Here is a 13,865-nt window from a genome sequence, read left to right on the forward strand (position 1 = left end):
ACACTGTGTCTTTGATTGAAGCATTTAGTTCATTTACATTCAAAGTAATTATTGATAGATATGTATTTATTATTTTATTATTTGTTTTGTGGTTGTTTCTGAAGAATTTCTCTGATCTCTTCTTTTTCTTTTTTAAAGTTTGCTGATTTTCTTTAGTGATACATTTTCTTTCTCTCGATTTTTTCCATGTTTATTAATGGTTTTGATATATTATGATATATATATGTACATATACATAAATATATATATATATAATCTCCTTTTATGGTTATAGCAGTGTATATTAAGTTGATGGTTAAGTTTGAACCCATTCTTTACTCTTCTCCTCCCACATTTTAGCTATATGTTGTTGTATTTTGTATTTTTTCTTTGTGAGTTCCTTGACTGACTTTTTACAGAAACATTCATTTTTTACTGCTTTTGTGTTTTTTATATCTATACTGTTACTTTTGGTCTCTCCTTTCCACTCAGAATCCCCTTTAATATATCTTGGAGAGCTAGTTTAATGATCACAAACTCCTTTAGTTTTTGTGTGTATGGGAAAATCTTTATCCCTCCTCTATTGTGAATGATAGCCTTTCTGGTTAGAATATTCTTGGTTGCAGGGGCGCCTGGGTGGCTCAGTGGGTTGAAGCCTCTGGCTTCTGCTCGGGTCATGGTCCCGGAGTCCTGGGATCGAGCCCCATGTCGGGCTCTGTGCTTGGCGGGGAGCCGGCTTCCTCCCCTCTCTCTCTGCCTGCCTCTCTTCCTACTTGTGATCTCTGTCTGTCTGTCAAATAAATAAATAAATAAATAAATAAAATCTTAAAAAAAAAAAAAAGAATATTCTTGGTTGCAGATTTTCCCCATTCATTACTTTGACTATATTACGCCACTCCCTTTTGACTTGTGGGGTTTTTGCTGAAAAATCTCCTGCTAGCATTATAGGTTTTCCCATGTAAGTTACTGTCTTTTGTTTTACACTTAAAATCCCCCCCCCCAACTATATTTTACCAGTTTAATTACAATATGTCTTGGTGTGGATCTTAATTACAATATGTCTTGGTGTGGATATTTTGTTGATTTTGTAGGTGTTTCTCTGTGCCTCCTGAATCTGGCTGTTTCCTTCCCCAGATTAGGAAAGTTTTCAGCCATTATTTCTTCCAATTACATTTTCTGCTCCCTTTTTACTCTCTTCTTCTGGCACTGACATAATACAAATCTTAGTGTTTGATGGAGTCACTGAGTTCCCTAAGTCTAGCCTCGTTTTATTTAATTCTTTCTTCTTTTTCCATCTTGATTACTTTCCATTATTCTGTCTCCTAGATCACTAATTCATTCCATTAAGCTTGTTTCTCATTTTGTTTATTGAGCTCTTTATCTCTACTATGTTATATTTTTTCAATTTAAATTTTGTTAGGTAACATATAGTGCAATATTGGTTTCTGGAGGAGAATTCAGTGTTTCATCACTTATATACAACACCCAGTGCTCATCACAGCAAGTATTCTCTCTAGTCCATCCCCCACCTCTCTCCATCAACCCAAAGTTTGTTCCATGTTATTAAGAGTCACTTATGGCTTCTTTTCCTCTTTCCCTTTTTTCTTCCCCCTTCCAATATGTTTATCTTTTTTTTTTCTTAAATTCCACATATCCTTGAGCTCATATAGGGATTTGTCTTTCTCCAACTCACTTATTTCATAGATAGCTATGTTATGCCTTATTTCTGTGTTAAGGGTCTCACTCATGTCTTCCACTCTTTGCTCAAGTCCAGTGAATATCCTTATGACGGTTATTTTAAATTCTCTTATCAGGCTACTTATATCTGTTTTACTAGATCTCTGGCCATGACTTGTCCTGTTCTTTTATTTGGGATAAATTTCTCTGTGTTCTCATTTTGTCAGTCTCTGTGCATCTCTTGGTCTAGAGAGTAATGATCTTATGAAGAGTAGGCCATGTAGTGCCCTGCAGTGTTGTGTCCTCTGTTGCCCAGGGCCTGGCACTTCAGAGAGTATCTCCAGTGTGTGCTGCATATGTTCTGCTGTTTTGTCCTAGCTGCTTTATTGTTCAGGCCAGTCATTTGCAGAGGTTGTCTTTGTCTTTTGTGGGAGGTTTGCTTTGGTCTGTTTGTGAAAGGAGACCTGTCACCACTACCACCTAAACCAAGGCTCTGCAAAACCTCCAATGTCGAGGAGGCACAGTGTGAACAGGGGTTTGTGCTGGTCTTCTGAGGGTGGGGGCCTGATGTGCTGGGACTAAGGCAGGGGTGGCCGAGAGGGGTCATTCCACCAGAGTGTGTATACGGGGGTGAGGCTTGTTGTAAGCAAGTTAGGTAATTTCAGTGCTGTGCTGGTACCTGCAGGTGACTAGGGGATATGAGAGGCAGGGGAGGGATATGAGAGGCAGGGGAGGGATATGGCACCAGCCTGTTCCTTTGTTTTTGGAGGGATCTCTCTCTGTGGACGCTGTCTTTCTGGGATGAGCTCTGAGAGGAGTGAATGACCTTCTCACTGTGTGTCCTAGGCGCTCTTCGGATTGCTTATTTCCACATTGTATGCCCCTGGATTATTGCCTGCCTTCTCTCTAAGACCAGCAGAATGCCCTCTGGTCTCTAGCCCAGCCAAGTCTGATGACCTTTAAAACTCCAGGTTTTGAGCCTGGCTGATTGCCACAATTCAAGAAATTTGGCCCCTCTTGTTTTCTAAGCTGATTGCTATGGGGATTTGTTTTCCCTGAGGGCTTCCCTATATGTTAGCCTGTCTCTCACCCTTCTCCGTGACTGTGGCTACCTCTCCACCACAGTTGCCATGATTTCTCTCCCAAAAGGAAGAGAAGTCTCTGCACTTCCTACCTTCAGTGATGTGGCGTCTTCTCTATGTTTAGTTGTGGAGTTTGTTCTGCCAGGCTTCAGGTGGATTTCTGGGGGTATTTAGGATGATGGGATAGTTATCTAGTTGTATTTGAGGGATGAGGAGAACCTAGGGTCCTACTCTGCCACCATCTTCTAACCTCTGTATTTTTTTTTTAATTTCTTCTATGTCATTGGTGCTTTTAGATTTGATTTCTGCCCAAGAACTTATTGTTTCTTCTCGGGTCATGGTGGCATCCTTCTGTATTTCATAGTTTTTACCTTTAGGTCTGTAAGCTATCTTGAGTTAACTTTTGTGTATAGGTGAGGCATGATTCAAGGTTCAGTATTTTCCTTACCAATATCCAGTTGATGCAGTACCATTTGTTAAAGAGACTTCCCCATTGAGTTATACTGCTGCTTCACACTATGATTTGACTGTATGTGTGGGTCTATTTCAGAAGTTTGTTCTGTTTCTTTGTATATATCTATCCTTATGCTAGCGCCACAGTCTTGATTCTGTAGTTTTATAGTAAATCTTAAAGTCAAATAGTGTAAGTCTTACAACTTTGTTTCTCTTTTTCAAGACTGTGAAACTATTTCTTTAGGAAAATAAATTCTACATATTTAATCATTAAAGTACAAAAGGACTTTGAGTACTAAATCCCTGTATAAGTGAATACTAGTGCTCAAATTTATTTTAATGCATACCTTTATCTAGGTATGTTGGTGTTTGGAAATAAAGTTTCTTTATTCTTAGTACTTTTTACAGAATTCTTTTTACACATTTTTTTTTCTGCATGCTCTCTGCTTTATTTTTTTTCCAATTTATTTATTTTCAGAAAAACATTATTCATTATTTTTTCACCACACCCAGTGCTCCATGCAAGCCGTGCCCTCTATAATACCCACCACCTGGTACCCCAACCTCCCACCCCCCCACCACTTCAAACCCCTCAGATTGTTTTTCAGAGTCCATAGTCTCTCATGGTTCACCTCCCCTTCCAATTTACCCAAATTCCCTTCTCCTCTCTAACGCCTCTTGTCCTCCATGCTATTTGTTATGCTCCACAAATAAGTGAAACCATATGATAATTGACTCCCTCTGCTTGACTTATTTCACTCAGCATAATCTCTTCCAGTCCCGTCCATGTTGCTACAAAAGTTGGGTATTCATCCTTTCTGATGGAGGCATAATACTCCATAGTGCATATGGACCACATCTTCCTTATCCATTCATCTGTTGAAGGGCATCTTGGTTCTTTCCATAGTTTGGCGACTGTGGCCATTGCTGCTATAAACATTGGGGTACAGATGGCCCTTCTTTTCACGACATCTGTGTCTTTGGGGTAAATACCCAGGAGTGCAATTGCAGGGTCGTAGGGAAGCTCTATTTTTAATTTCTTGAGGAATCTCCACACTGTTCTCCAAAGAGGCTGCACCAACTTGCATTCCCACCAACAGTGTAAGAGGGTTCCCCTTTCTCCACATCCTCTCCAACACATGTTGTTTCCTGTTTTGTTAATTTTGGCCATTCTAAGTGGTGTGAGGTGATATCTCAATGTGGTTTTCATTTGAATCTCCCTGAGGGCTAATGATGATGAGCATTTTTTCATGTGTCTGATAGCCATTTGTATGTCTTGATTGGAGAAGTGTCTGTTCATATCTTCTGCCCATTTTTTGATGTGTTGCCTGTTTTGTGTGTGTTGAGTTTGAGGGGTTCATTATAGATCCTGGATATCAACCTTTTGTCTGTACTGTCATTTGCAAATATCTTCTCCCATCCGTGGGTTGCCTCTTTGTTTTTTTGACTGTTTCCTTTGCTGTGCAGAAGCTTTTGATTTTGATGAAGTCCCAAAAGTTTATTTTCACTTTTGTTTCCTTTGCCTTTGTAGCCATATCTTGAAAGAAGTCGCTGTGGCTGATATCAAAGAGATTACTGTCTATGTTCTCCTCTAAGATTCTGATGGATTCCTCTCTCACATTGAGGTCTTTTATCCATTTTGAGTTGATCTTTGTGTACGGTGTAAGAGAATGGTCGAGTTTCATTCCTCTACATATAGCTGTCCAGTTTTCCCAGCACCATTTATTGAAGAGACTGACTTTTTTCCACTGTATATTTTTTCCTGTTTTGTCAAAGATTAATTGACCATAGAGTTGAGGGTCCCTATCTGGGCTCTCTACTCTGTTCCACTGGTCTATGTGTCTGTTTTTATGCCAGTACCATGCTGTCTTGGTGATCACAGCTTTGTAATAAAGCTTGAAATCAGGTAACGTGATGCCGCCAGCTTTATTTTTGTTTTTCAACATTTCCTTAGCGATTCGGGGTCTCTTCTGATTCCATACAAATTTTAGGATTATTTGCTCCAGCTCTTTGAAGAATGCCGGTGGAATTTTGATCGGAATGGCATTAAAAGTATAGATTGCTCTAGGCAGTATAGACATTTTAACAATGTTTATTCTTCCGATCCAAGAGCATGGAATGGTCTTCCATCTATTTGTGTCTTCAATTTCTTTCATGAGTGTTCTGTAGTTCCTCAAGTACAGATCCTTTACCTCTTTGGTTAGGTTTATTCCCAGTTGTCTTATGGTTCTTGGTGCTATAGTAAATGGAATCGATTCTCTAATTTCCCTTTCTGTATTTTCATTGTTAGTGTATAAGAAAGCCACTGATTTCTGCACATTGACTTTGTATCCTGCCACGTTGCTGAATTGCTGTATGAGTTCTAGTAGTTTGTGGGTAGAGTCTTTTGGGTTTTCCATATAAAGAATCCTGTCATCTGCAAAGAGAGAGAGTTTGACTTCTTCATTACCAATTTGGATACCTTTTATTTCTCTCTATTGTCTGATTGCTGTTGCTAGGACTTCTAATACTATGTTGAACAAGAGTGGTGAAAGTGGGCATCCTTGTCTTGTTCCTGATCTCAATGGGAAGGCTGCAAGCTTTTTCCCATTGAGGATATTTGCTGTGGGTCTTTCATAGATAGATTTGATGAGGTTCAGGAATGTTCCCTCTATCCCTATACTTTGAAGCGTTTTAATCAGGAACGGATGCTGGATTTTGTCAAATGCTTTTTCTGCATCAATTGAGAGGACCATGTGGTTCTTCTCTCTTCTCATATTAATTCATTGTATCACATTGATTGATTTGCGAATGTTGAACCATCCTTGTAGCCCAGGGATGAATGCCACCTGATCATGGTGGATAATCTTTTTGATGTTTTTACACTTTTTTTGAAGTCAAGGTGTAATTTCATTAGTAAAGGACATAGTGATGGACTCTAGTTTTGCTGTTTGCAGCAACTTCTATTTGTTGCTGAAAGAGCACATGAATTCAAGCAATTTTTCTGTAGTATAATCCAGAAGGTAAATAAACTAGATGGCTATCTGTATTTTTAAGCTAGAGAATCATATCTTAAGGATATTTCTGATGCACTTACATAACTAAATGGAAGGTTTTAGAAGCCACAAGTCCATGGTTGGACAGTGTCCCTGCCAATTGATGTTATCATCCTGACAAGTCTCTTTTGTATTTGCACAACATTTCTTTGTTTTATCCTTCAACTGTTATAAACTTCCATTCAACCCCCAGTTAGCACCCACATTTTCCAATGTGAGACAAAAACCTGTACAACTTAGGTATTGGTACCTCTGCAGCCCATACCTCGGAGTGGAACGTAGAGGACCCATAAGTGTAATCAAACAGACAGAAAATCTTCAGTGTTCTACAATTCTGTGGTTCTCTGTTCTTGCGGAGTCCAGAGGACTTTTGAGGTGTCTTGGGCATCATCTGGGAAGAGGAGTGTGGGTATAGGCTTGAATGAGTGCCTCCTGAGGTTATCAGGTGAGTGACTTTAGGATCTTTAGGTACAGTGATGTTTGAAGATGAAGCTGTAGAGACCAACCGAGATTAGAACACAAGAGAAAAATGTCTATGATGGGCTGAAGGGTATTATGGAATGCAAGCACCCAGGAACTCACGGCTGCAGAAGTAGGAAGAAACCTGAGGCAGCCAGCTCAGTGAGGAGGCTGTGCACAGGTGGATTGGTAAGCAGAGCCATGGACCTCCTTCAGGGCAGAGCGCAAGGGATGCCACTGGTTTGAGGCCTTTGGGGACAACCTGGAGGAGCTTCACATTGGTCTGTAGCAAAGGGGTGGTGGGACACGTATCCAGATAGAAAATCTGACGTAGTAAGTATTCATAGAAGCAGAAAAATTTTGCCTAATGGCTTAAAATGTGAGGTGATCTAAACAGCTTTTAGATTTCAGCAAATACAAGCTCTTCCTGGAGTGTGTGAATGGAAGGACTGAAAGATTTGGAGCTGATTTGTACCCTTTGATAAAAGGGTGACCAGAAGCTTGTCATTTTCCAATCTCTTAGTACCTGGTATCCCAAGTATCTCTCCATTTTAGTAACATATTTTTTTTCAAACCTCCAAATGCATGTGCTATATGGTGGTCAGTGGTGCTGGGAAATGTGACAATGAAATAGGAGAGCCCATGGTTCCCATTGCATTGGCCACTGGCATCCTTGGACCAGTTTTCACTTCAGGATGGTCACTCACACTCCAGCTACTGCTGTGGCAGCAGTCCCTGGCTTCATAAGCACTGATGACCAAACTATAACCATTACAATAAAAGCAGTTGGTGTTCCCTTCCCCCAACGTTCTGTGTACCTCACTAGGAAAGATTATTTGTGATTCTTAGAATTTAAGACCCTAAAATCTTTTTATATCATATACAGAACTTTAAAAAGTTGTTGAGTACATGATTGTGTGCATCTGCCATAAAAATGAACTTCAAGATGTTATAGAATGATAATACATTTATAATTATTTGAATTAATGAATAAGATACTAAACTGATAAGAACAGATGCTACACTTTTTTATCTTAGCCAAAAGGCCAAGAAGTGAAAAAATTATTGAATAAGAATATTTACTTATACACAAAAGAGAACTGGGGTTATACTAATTATACTAATATTATAGTATAGAACTGGGGTTATACTAATTATACTAATATTATAGTATAGAACTGGGGTTATACACATTATACTAAGGTCAAACAAAATAGATTTTTGAGACAAAAATTGTTATCAGAAACAAAGGACATTTTATAACAATGAAATGGTCTATCAGGATGATATAACAATTATAAATCAATATGTGCCTAACAACAGTCTCAAAATACATTAAACAAAATTAACATAATAAAGAAATAGGAAATTAAATAATAATAGTTGGAAGAATCAGTACCCTATTTAAAAAATTTGTTTTAAAAAATCTTATAGAAAAACTAGGCAGAAGATCAACAAGGAATAGAAGACTTTGATGACACTATAAACTAACTGATTTTAGTATTTTAATTATTATAGTTGGATTTATGCATGCCATTTTCTCTGTTGTATTTGTCTTGTACTTTCTGTTTGTATACTCATTATTTTATTTGCATAAAATGAAATTTCCTAATGTTTTTTAATTCCTTTAGTCATTTTTCACTATATGTATTTTTGTTATTGAAGTATTTTATTGAAGATGACATTCAACATATTAGTTTCAGCTGTATAACGTAGTGATTTGATATTGACATACATTACAAAATGATCATGACGAGTCTAGTTACCATCTGTCACCATACAGTTATTAAAGTATAACTGACTATGTTTTCTTTGCTGTTCTTTATGTTCCCATGACTTATTTTATAACTGGAAGTTTAGACTTCTTAATCCTCTTCACCTGTTTTGCCCATCTCCCCACACTTCTGCTCTCTGGCAGTAGTTCTTTTTAAGAATCTGCTTCTATTTTGTTTTCTTTGCTCATTTGTTTTGTTTTCTAGATTCCACATGTAAGTGAGATCACAGTATATTTGTCTTTTTTGTCTGACTTCATTTGGCATAATACCTTCTAGTCTATCCATGTTGTCACAAATGGCAAGATTTCATTCTTATGGCTGAGTAGTATTCTACTGTATGTATATATCTATGTATCTGTGTCTATATCTATCTACATTCCCCCCCACACCCCACATTTTCATCCACTCATCTGTCAGTGGGCACTTTAGTTGCTTCCATAGTTTGGCTATGGTAAATAATGCTGCAGTAAACATGGGTGTATATAGCTTTTGAAATTAGTATTTTTGTTTTCTTTAGGTAAATACCTAGCAGAGGAGTTATTGAATCACATGGTAGTTCTATTTTTAATTTTTTGAGGAAGCTTCATATAGTTTTTCCTAGTGGCTACACAAGTTTACATTCCCACCAGCAGTGCACAAGGGTTCCCTATATCTGTATCTTTATTGACACTTGTCATTTCTGGTCTTTTTATTAATAGCTATTCTGACAAATGTGATATGATACCTCACTGTGGTTTAGATTTGCATTTCCTTGATGACTATTGATGTTGAACATCTTTTCATGTATCTGTTGGCCATCTGTATGTCTTTGGAGATATATCTATTTCAAGTCCTCTGTGCATTTTTTAATCAGATTGTTTGGAGATTTTTGGTGTTGAGTTGTGTGAGTTCTTTATATATATATTTTAGATGTTAATCCCTTATCAGGTATTTCATTTGTAAATATCCCAGTCATCATGGTGCCCTTTGTTTTGTTGATTTTTTGCTGTACAGAAGATTTTTAGTTTGATATAGTCCCAGTAGTTTGTTTTTTTCTTATGTTTCCCTTGCCTGAGGAGATGTATCCAGAAAAATGGTGTGGAGCCTTATGTCCACAAAATTACTGCATATTTTTTCTTTTAGGAATTTTACGATTTCAGGTCTTACATTTCGGAGTTTAACCCATTTTGAGTTAACTTCTGTATATGGTATAAAAAAGTGGTCTAGTTACATTCTTCTACATTTAGCTGACCATTTTTCTGAATATCAGTTATTTTCTCCATTATTTTTCTCCATTGTATGCTCTTGTCTTCTATGTTATAGATTGACTATGCAAGCATGGGTTTATAACTTGCTCTGTATTCTTTTGATCTGTGTGTGTGTGTGTGTGTGCGCGTGCATGTGCGTGTGTGTGCCTGCACACCAGTACTGTCTGTTTTGATTGCTATAGCTTTGAAGTATAGTTTGAAATCAGGGAACATGATACCTCCAGTTTTGCTCTTTCTCAAGAACACTTTGGCTCTTTGGGGGTCTTTTGTGGTTCCATAAAAATTTTAAGATTCTTTGTAATATTTCTGTGAAAAATGCCATTAATATATATTTTTAAAAGATTGTATTTATTTATTTGACAGACACAAGTAGGCAGAGAGGCAGGCAGAGAGAGAGGAGGAAGCAGGCTCCCTGCTGAGCAGAGAGCCTGATGCGGGGCTCGATCCAAGGACTCTGGGATCATGACCTGAGCTGAAGGCAGAGGCTTTAACCCACTGAGCCACCCAGGCACCCTGCCATTAATATTTTTGATCGAGATTATATTGAATCTATAGATTGCTTTGAGTATGCACATTTTAACTATTAATTATTCCAGTCCATGAGCAGGGTATGTCTTCTATTTGTATGTGTCATCTTTAATATCTTTCAGCAGTGTCATAGTTTTCAGCAGTGTCTTATAGTTTTCTTTCACCTCCTTGGTTAAATTTATTCTTAGATATTTTATTCTTTATGATGTAGCTGTAAAAGGGATTATTTCCTTAATTTCTCTTTCTGCTAGTTCATTATTAGTGTATAGAAACACAACAGAGGAGTTAAGATGGCAGAAGAGTAGGGGACTTTTAAGTTTGTCTCATTCCTCAAATACAAACAGATAGTTACCAGATATTTCTGAACAACCAAGAAATCAATTAGAGATCTGAGAAAACATATGCTGAAAGTCTACAAGTAGAAAAGCAACCACTGTTTCGAAGGTAAGAGGTGCGGAGACTTGAATCCAGTGTGATACGTGTGATAGCTTAGGATATGTCAGTGGGGAGAGAGCCTGTTTAAGGAGGCTATACAAAGTATTGTAAACAGCTTACTTTTTTTTTATTTTTATTTTTTTAAAGATTTTATTTATTTATTTGACAGACAGAGATCACAAGTAGGCAGAGAGGCAGGCAGAGAGAGAGAGAGAGGAAAGCAGGCCCTCCGCTCAGCAGAGAGCCCAATGCGGGACTCAATCCCAGGACCCTGGGATCATGACCTGAGCGGAAGGCAGCGGCTTAACCCACTGAGACACCCAGGCGCCCCAAGTTGGAACTTTTAGAAGTCTGCTATACTGGGGTACGTGCCTGGCTTAAAGGTGTTTAGGTGGTAAGTGGGGTGGAATCCCAGGTATGATGTAACCTCAGGATCCTGGGGGTTACAAGAAGAACAGGTGGTGCCCGAGTTTAACAGAGTTCCCAGGTATAGGCGCTTAGAAACTGGCTGAGAACAGTGTGTCTATGTGCTGACTTTATGCTCTGTGTTGACATAAACTGCAAACTGCTATGCAGTCATAGGACTATTTTCTGGGAGTGGTCCAGCAAAGGACAGAAGTGTAGAGAGGCTCTCCCTCCCCCGGGAGGAAAGGTGCAGGTCTGTGCTGTGGGAATCCCTAAAATTTGGAGTTTTGAAACTCAGTGACATGTCTGAGATAAAAACGCTGGATCACAGGCTGGATAAGCATAGAGTTCTGATGGTAACAGCAGAGACAGAGTGATTGATTGTTTTTCTCTGAGAGCTCACTGAAGAGTGGTGGGGAGGGCGTGTGTGTGAATTTTCAGCTCTGGGGCTAGAGAGAGGTGCTGAAAGCCTTCAGGGAGCAAAACAGTGCCACCTAGTAGAGTCTGAAGCTGCTTACAACAAGCCCTGCCTCCCTATGCCCTGGAAAAGCATTTTTATTAGGGCAGGTCTTTTGCAAGTGCAACAGACCCATCCCCTAGAAAACCAGCGCAAACAACTTGTTCTCGCCGATTTTACTGATCATAGAATGCTGCAAACCTTCAGCTCTTGTGGGAAACAGTATATAACATTCTTTGTGTTTTTATTCTTTATTCTTTTAGTTATTTTCTTTCTTTCTCAATTTTTTTTACTCTTTTTAATTTTTATTTTTATATATACTTCACATATTTTTTAAGTTTTTGTTTCCTTTCTTTTTTTTCCAATTTATTTATTTTCAGAAAAACAGTATTCATTATTTTTTCACCACACCCAGTGCTCCATGCAAGCCACGCCCTCTATAATACCCACCACCTGGTACCCCAACCTCCCACCCCTCCGCCACTTCAAACCCCTCAGATTGTTTTTCAGAGTCCATAGTCTCTCATGGTTCACCACCCCTTCCAATTTACCCAAAGCACATACCCTCCCCAATGTCCATAACGCTACCCACCTTCTCCCAACCCCCCTCCCCCCAGCAACCCACAGCAGCAATGTCCACAATAGCCAAACTATGGAAAGAACCTAGATGTCCATCAACAGATGAATGGATCAAGAAGATGTGGTATATATACACAATGGAATACTATGCAGCCATCAAAAGAAACGAAATCTTGCCATTTGCGACAACATGGATGGAACTAGAGCGTATCATGCTTAGCGAAATAAGTCAAGCGGAGAAAGACAACTATCATATGATCTCCCTGATATGAGGAAGTGGTGATGCAACATGGGGGCTTAAGTGGGTAGGAGAAGAATCCATGAAACAAGATGGGATAGGGAGGGAGACAAACCATAAGTGACTCTTTTTGTTTCCTTTCATTGTAATGTATATATTTTTCTTATTTTAGGATCTAGTTTCTTTTAACAAGCAGACAAAAACACACCTAAGAGCTAGGATTTTTAGGTTATTGTTGTTATTGTTTTTTTTTTCTCTCTTCTTTTCTTTTCTGGAAAAAAATGAGGAGATGGGAAGCTTACCCCCCAAAACAGGAGGTAGTACACACTAGCAGGGACTTAATCAATACGGATGTAAGTAAGATGTCTGAACTAGAATTTATTTATTTTTGTTTTTTAAATTTTTTAAAGAAGATTTTATTTATTTATTTGATAGAGATCACAAGTAGATGGAAGGGCAGGCAGAGAAAGAGGAGGAAGCAGCCTCCTTGCTGAGCAGAGAGCTTGATGCAGGACTCAATCCCAGGACCCTGGGATCATGACCTGAGCTGAAGACAGAGAGGCTTTAACCCACTGAGCCACCCAGGCACCCCAAGAATTTATTTATTTTTAAAGATTTTATTTATCTGACAGAGAAAGAGAGAACACAAGCAGGGGTAGTGAGAAAGGGAGAAGTAGGGGGAGCCCAATGTGGGGCTCAATCCCAGGACTCTAGGATTATGACCTGAGCTGAAAGCAGATACTTAACTGACTGAGCCACCTGACACCCCTCTGAACTAGAATTTAAAACAATGATTATAAAGATACTAGCTGGGCTTGAGAAACACATAGAGGACCTAGAAAATCCCTTCTGTAGATGTAAAAGAACTAAAATCTGGCCAGACCGAAATTAAAAATGCTGTTCCATGGAGGCAATCCCAAGTGGAGGCCATAAAAATGAGGATGAATGGATCAGTGGAGCCGATCAGCGATATGGAACATAAAATGATGGAAAACAATGAAGTTGAAAAGAAGAGGGAAAGAAAACTGTTAGATCACAAAGGTAGACTTAGGGAACTAAGTGATTCCATAAAGCAAAATAATATCCATGTTATAGGAGTCTTAGAAGATGAAGAGTGGAAAAAATGGGTGGAAAGTTTATTTGAACAAATTATAGCTGAGAACTTTCCTGATCTGGGGAAGGAAACAGGCGTTCAAGTCCAGGAAGCACAGAGAACCCCCCTCAAAATCAATAATAATAGATCAAAGCTTGCAGGTTTCAAAGACAAAGAGAAAATCCTGAAAGCAGCTTAAGACAGCAGGTCCTTAACCTAAATGTTAGACACATAAGTCTGGCAGCAGACATATCCATGGTGACTTGGCAGGCCACAAAGAACAGGCATAATATATTCAAAGTGTAAATGGGAAAAATATGCAGCCCAAAGTACATCATCCAGTAAGGCTGTCTTCAGAATAGAGAGAGAAAGAGTTTCCAGGACAGACAGAAACTAAAGGAAATTATGAACACTAAACCAGCC

General features: G+C 38.7%; 1 protein-coding gene and 1 pseudogene across 1 annotated transcript in view; one reads left to right on the plus strand and one right to left on the minus strand.

Moving 5' to 3' along the window:
* NIPA1 (NIPA magnesium transporter 1) overlaps window positions 1–13,865 on the plus strand; it is an 85,366-nt gene that overhangs the window by 15,925 nt on the left and 55,576 nt on the right. The gene's annotated exons all lie outside the window — the stretch shown is intronic.
* On the minus strand, window positions 7,640–7,743 carry LOC122894782 (annotated as a pseudogene).

The sequence above is a fragment of the Neovison vison genome, chromosome 13 (assembly GCF_020171115.1).
Source record: "Neovison vison isolate M4711 chromosome 13, ASM_NN_V1, whole genome shotgun sequence".
Classification (NCBI taxonomy): Eukaryota; Metazoa; Chordata; class Mammalia; order Carnivora; family Mustelidae; genus Neogale; species Neogale vison.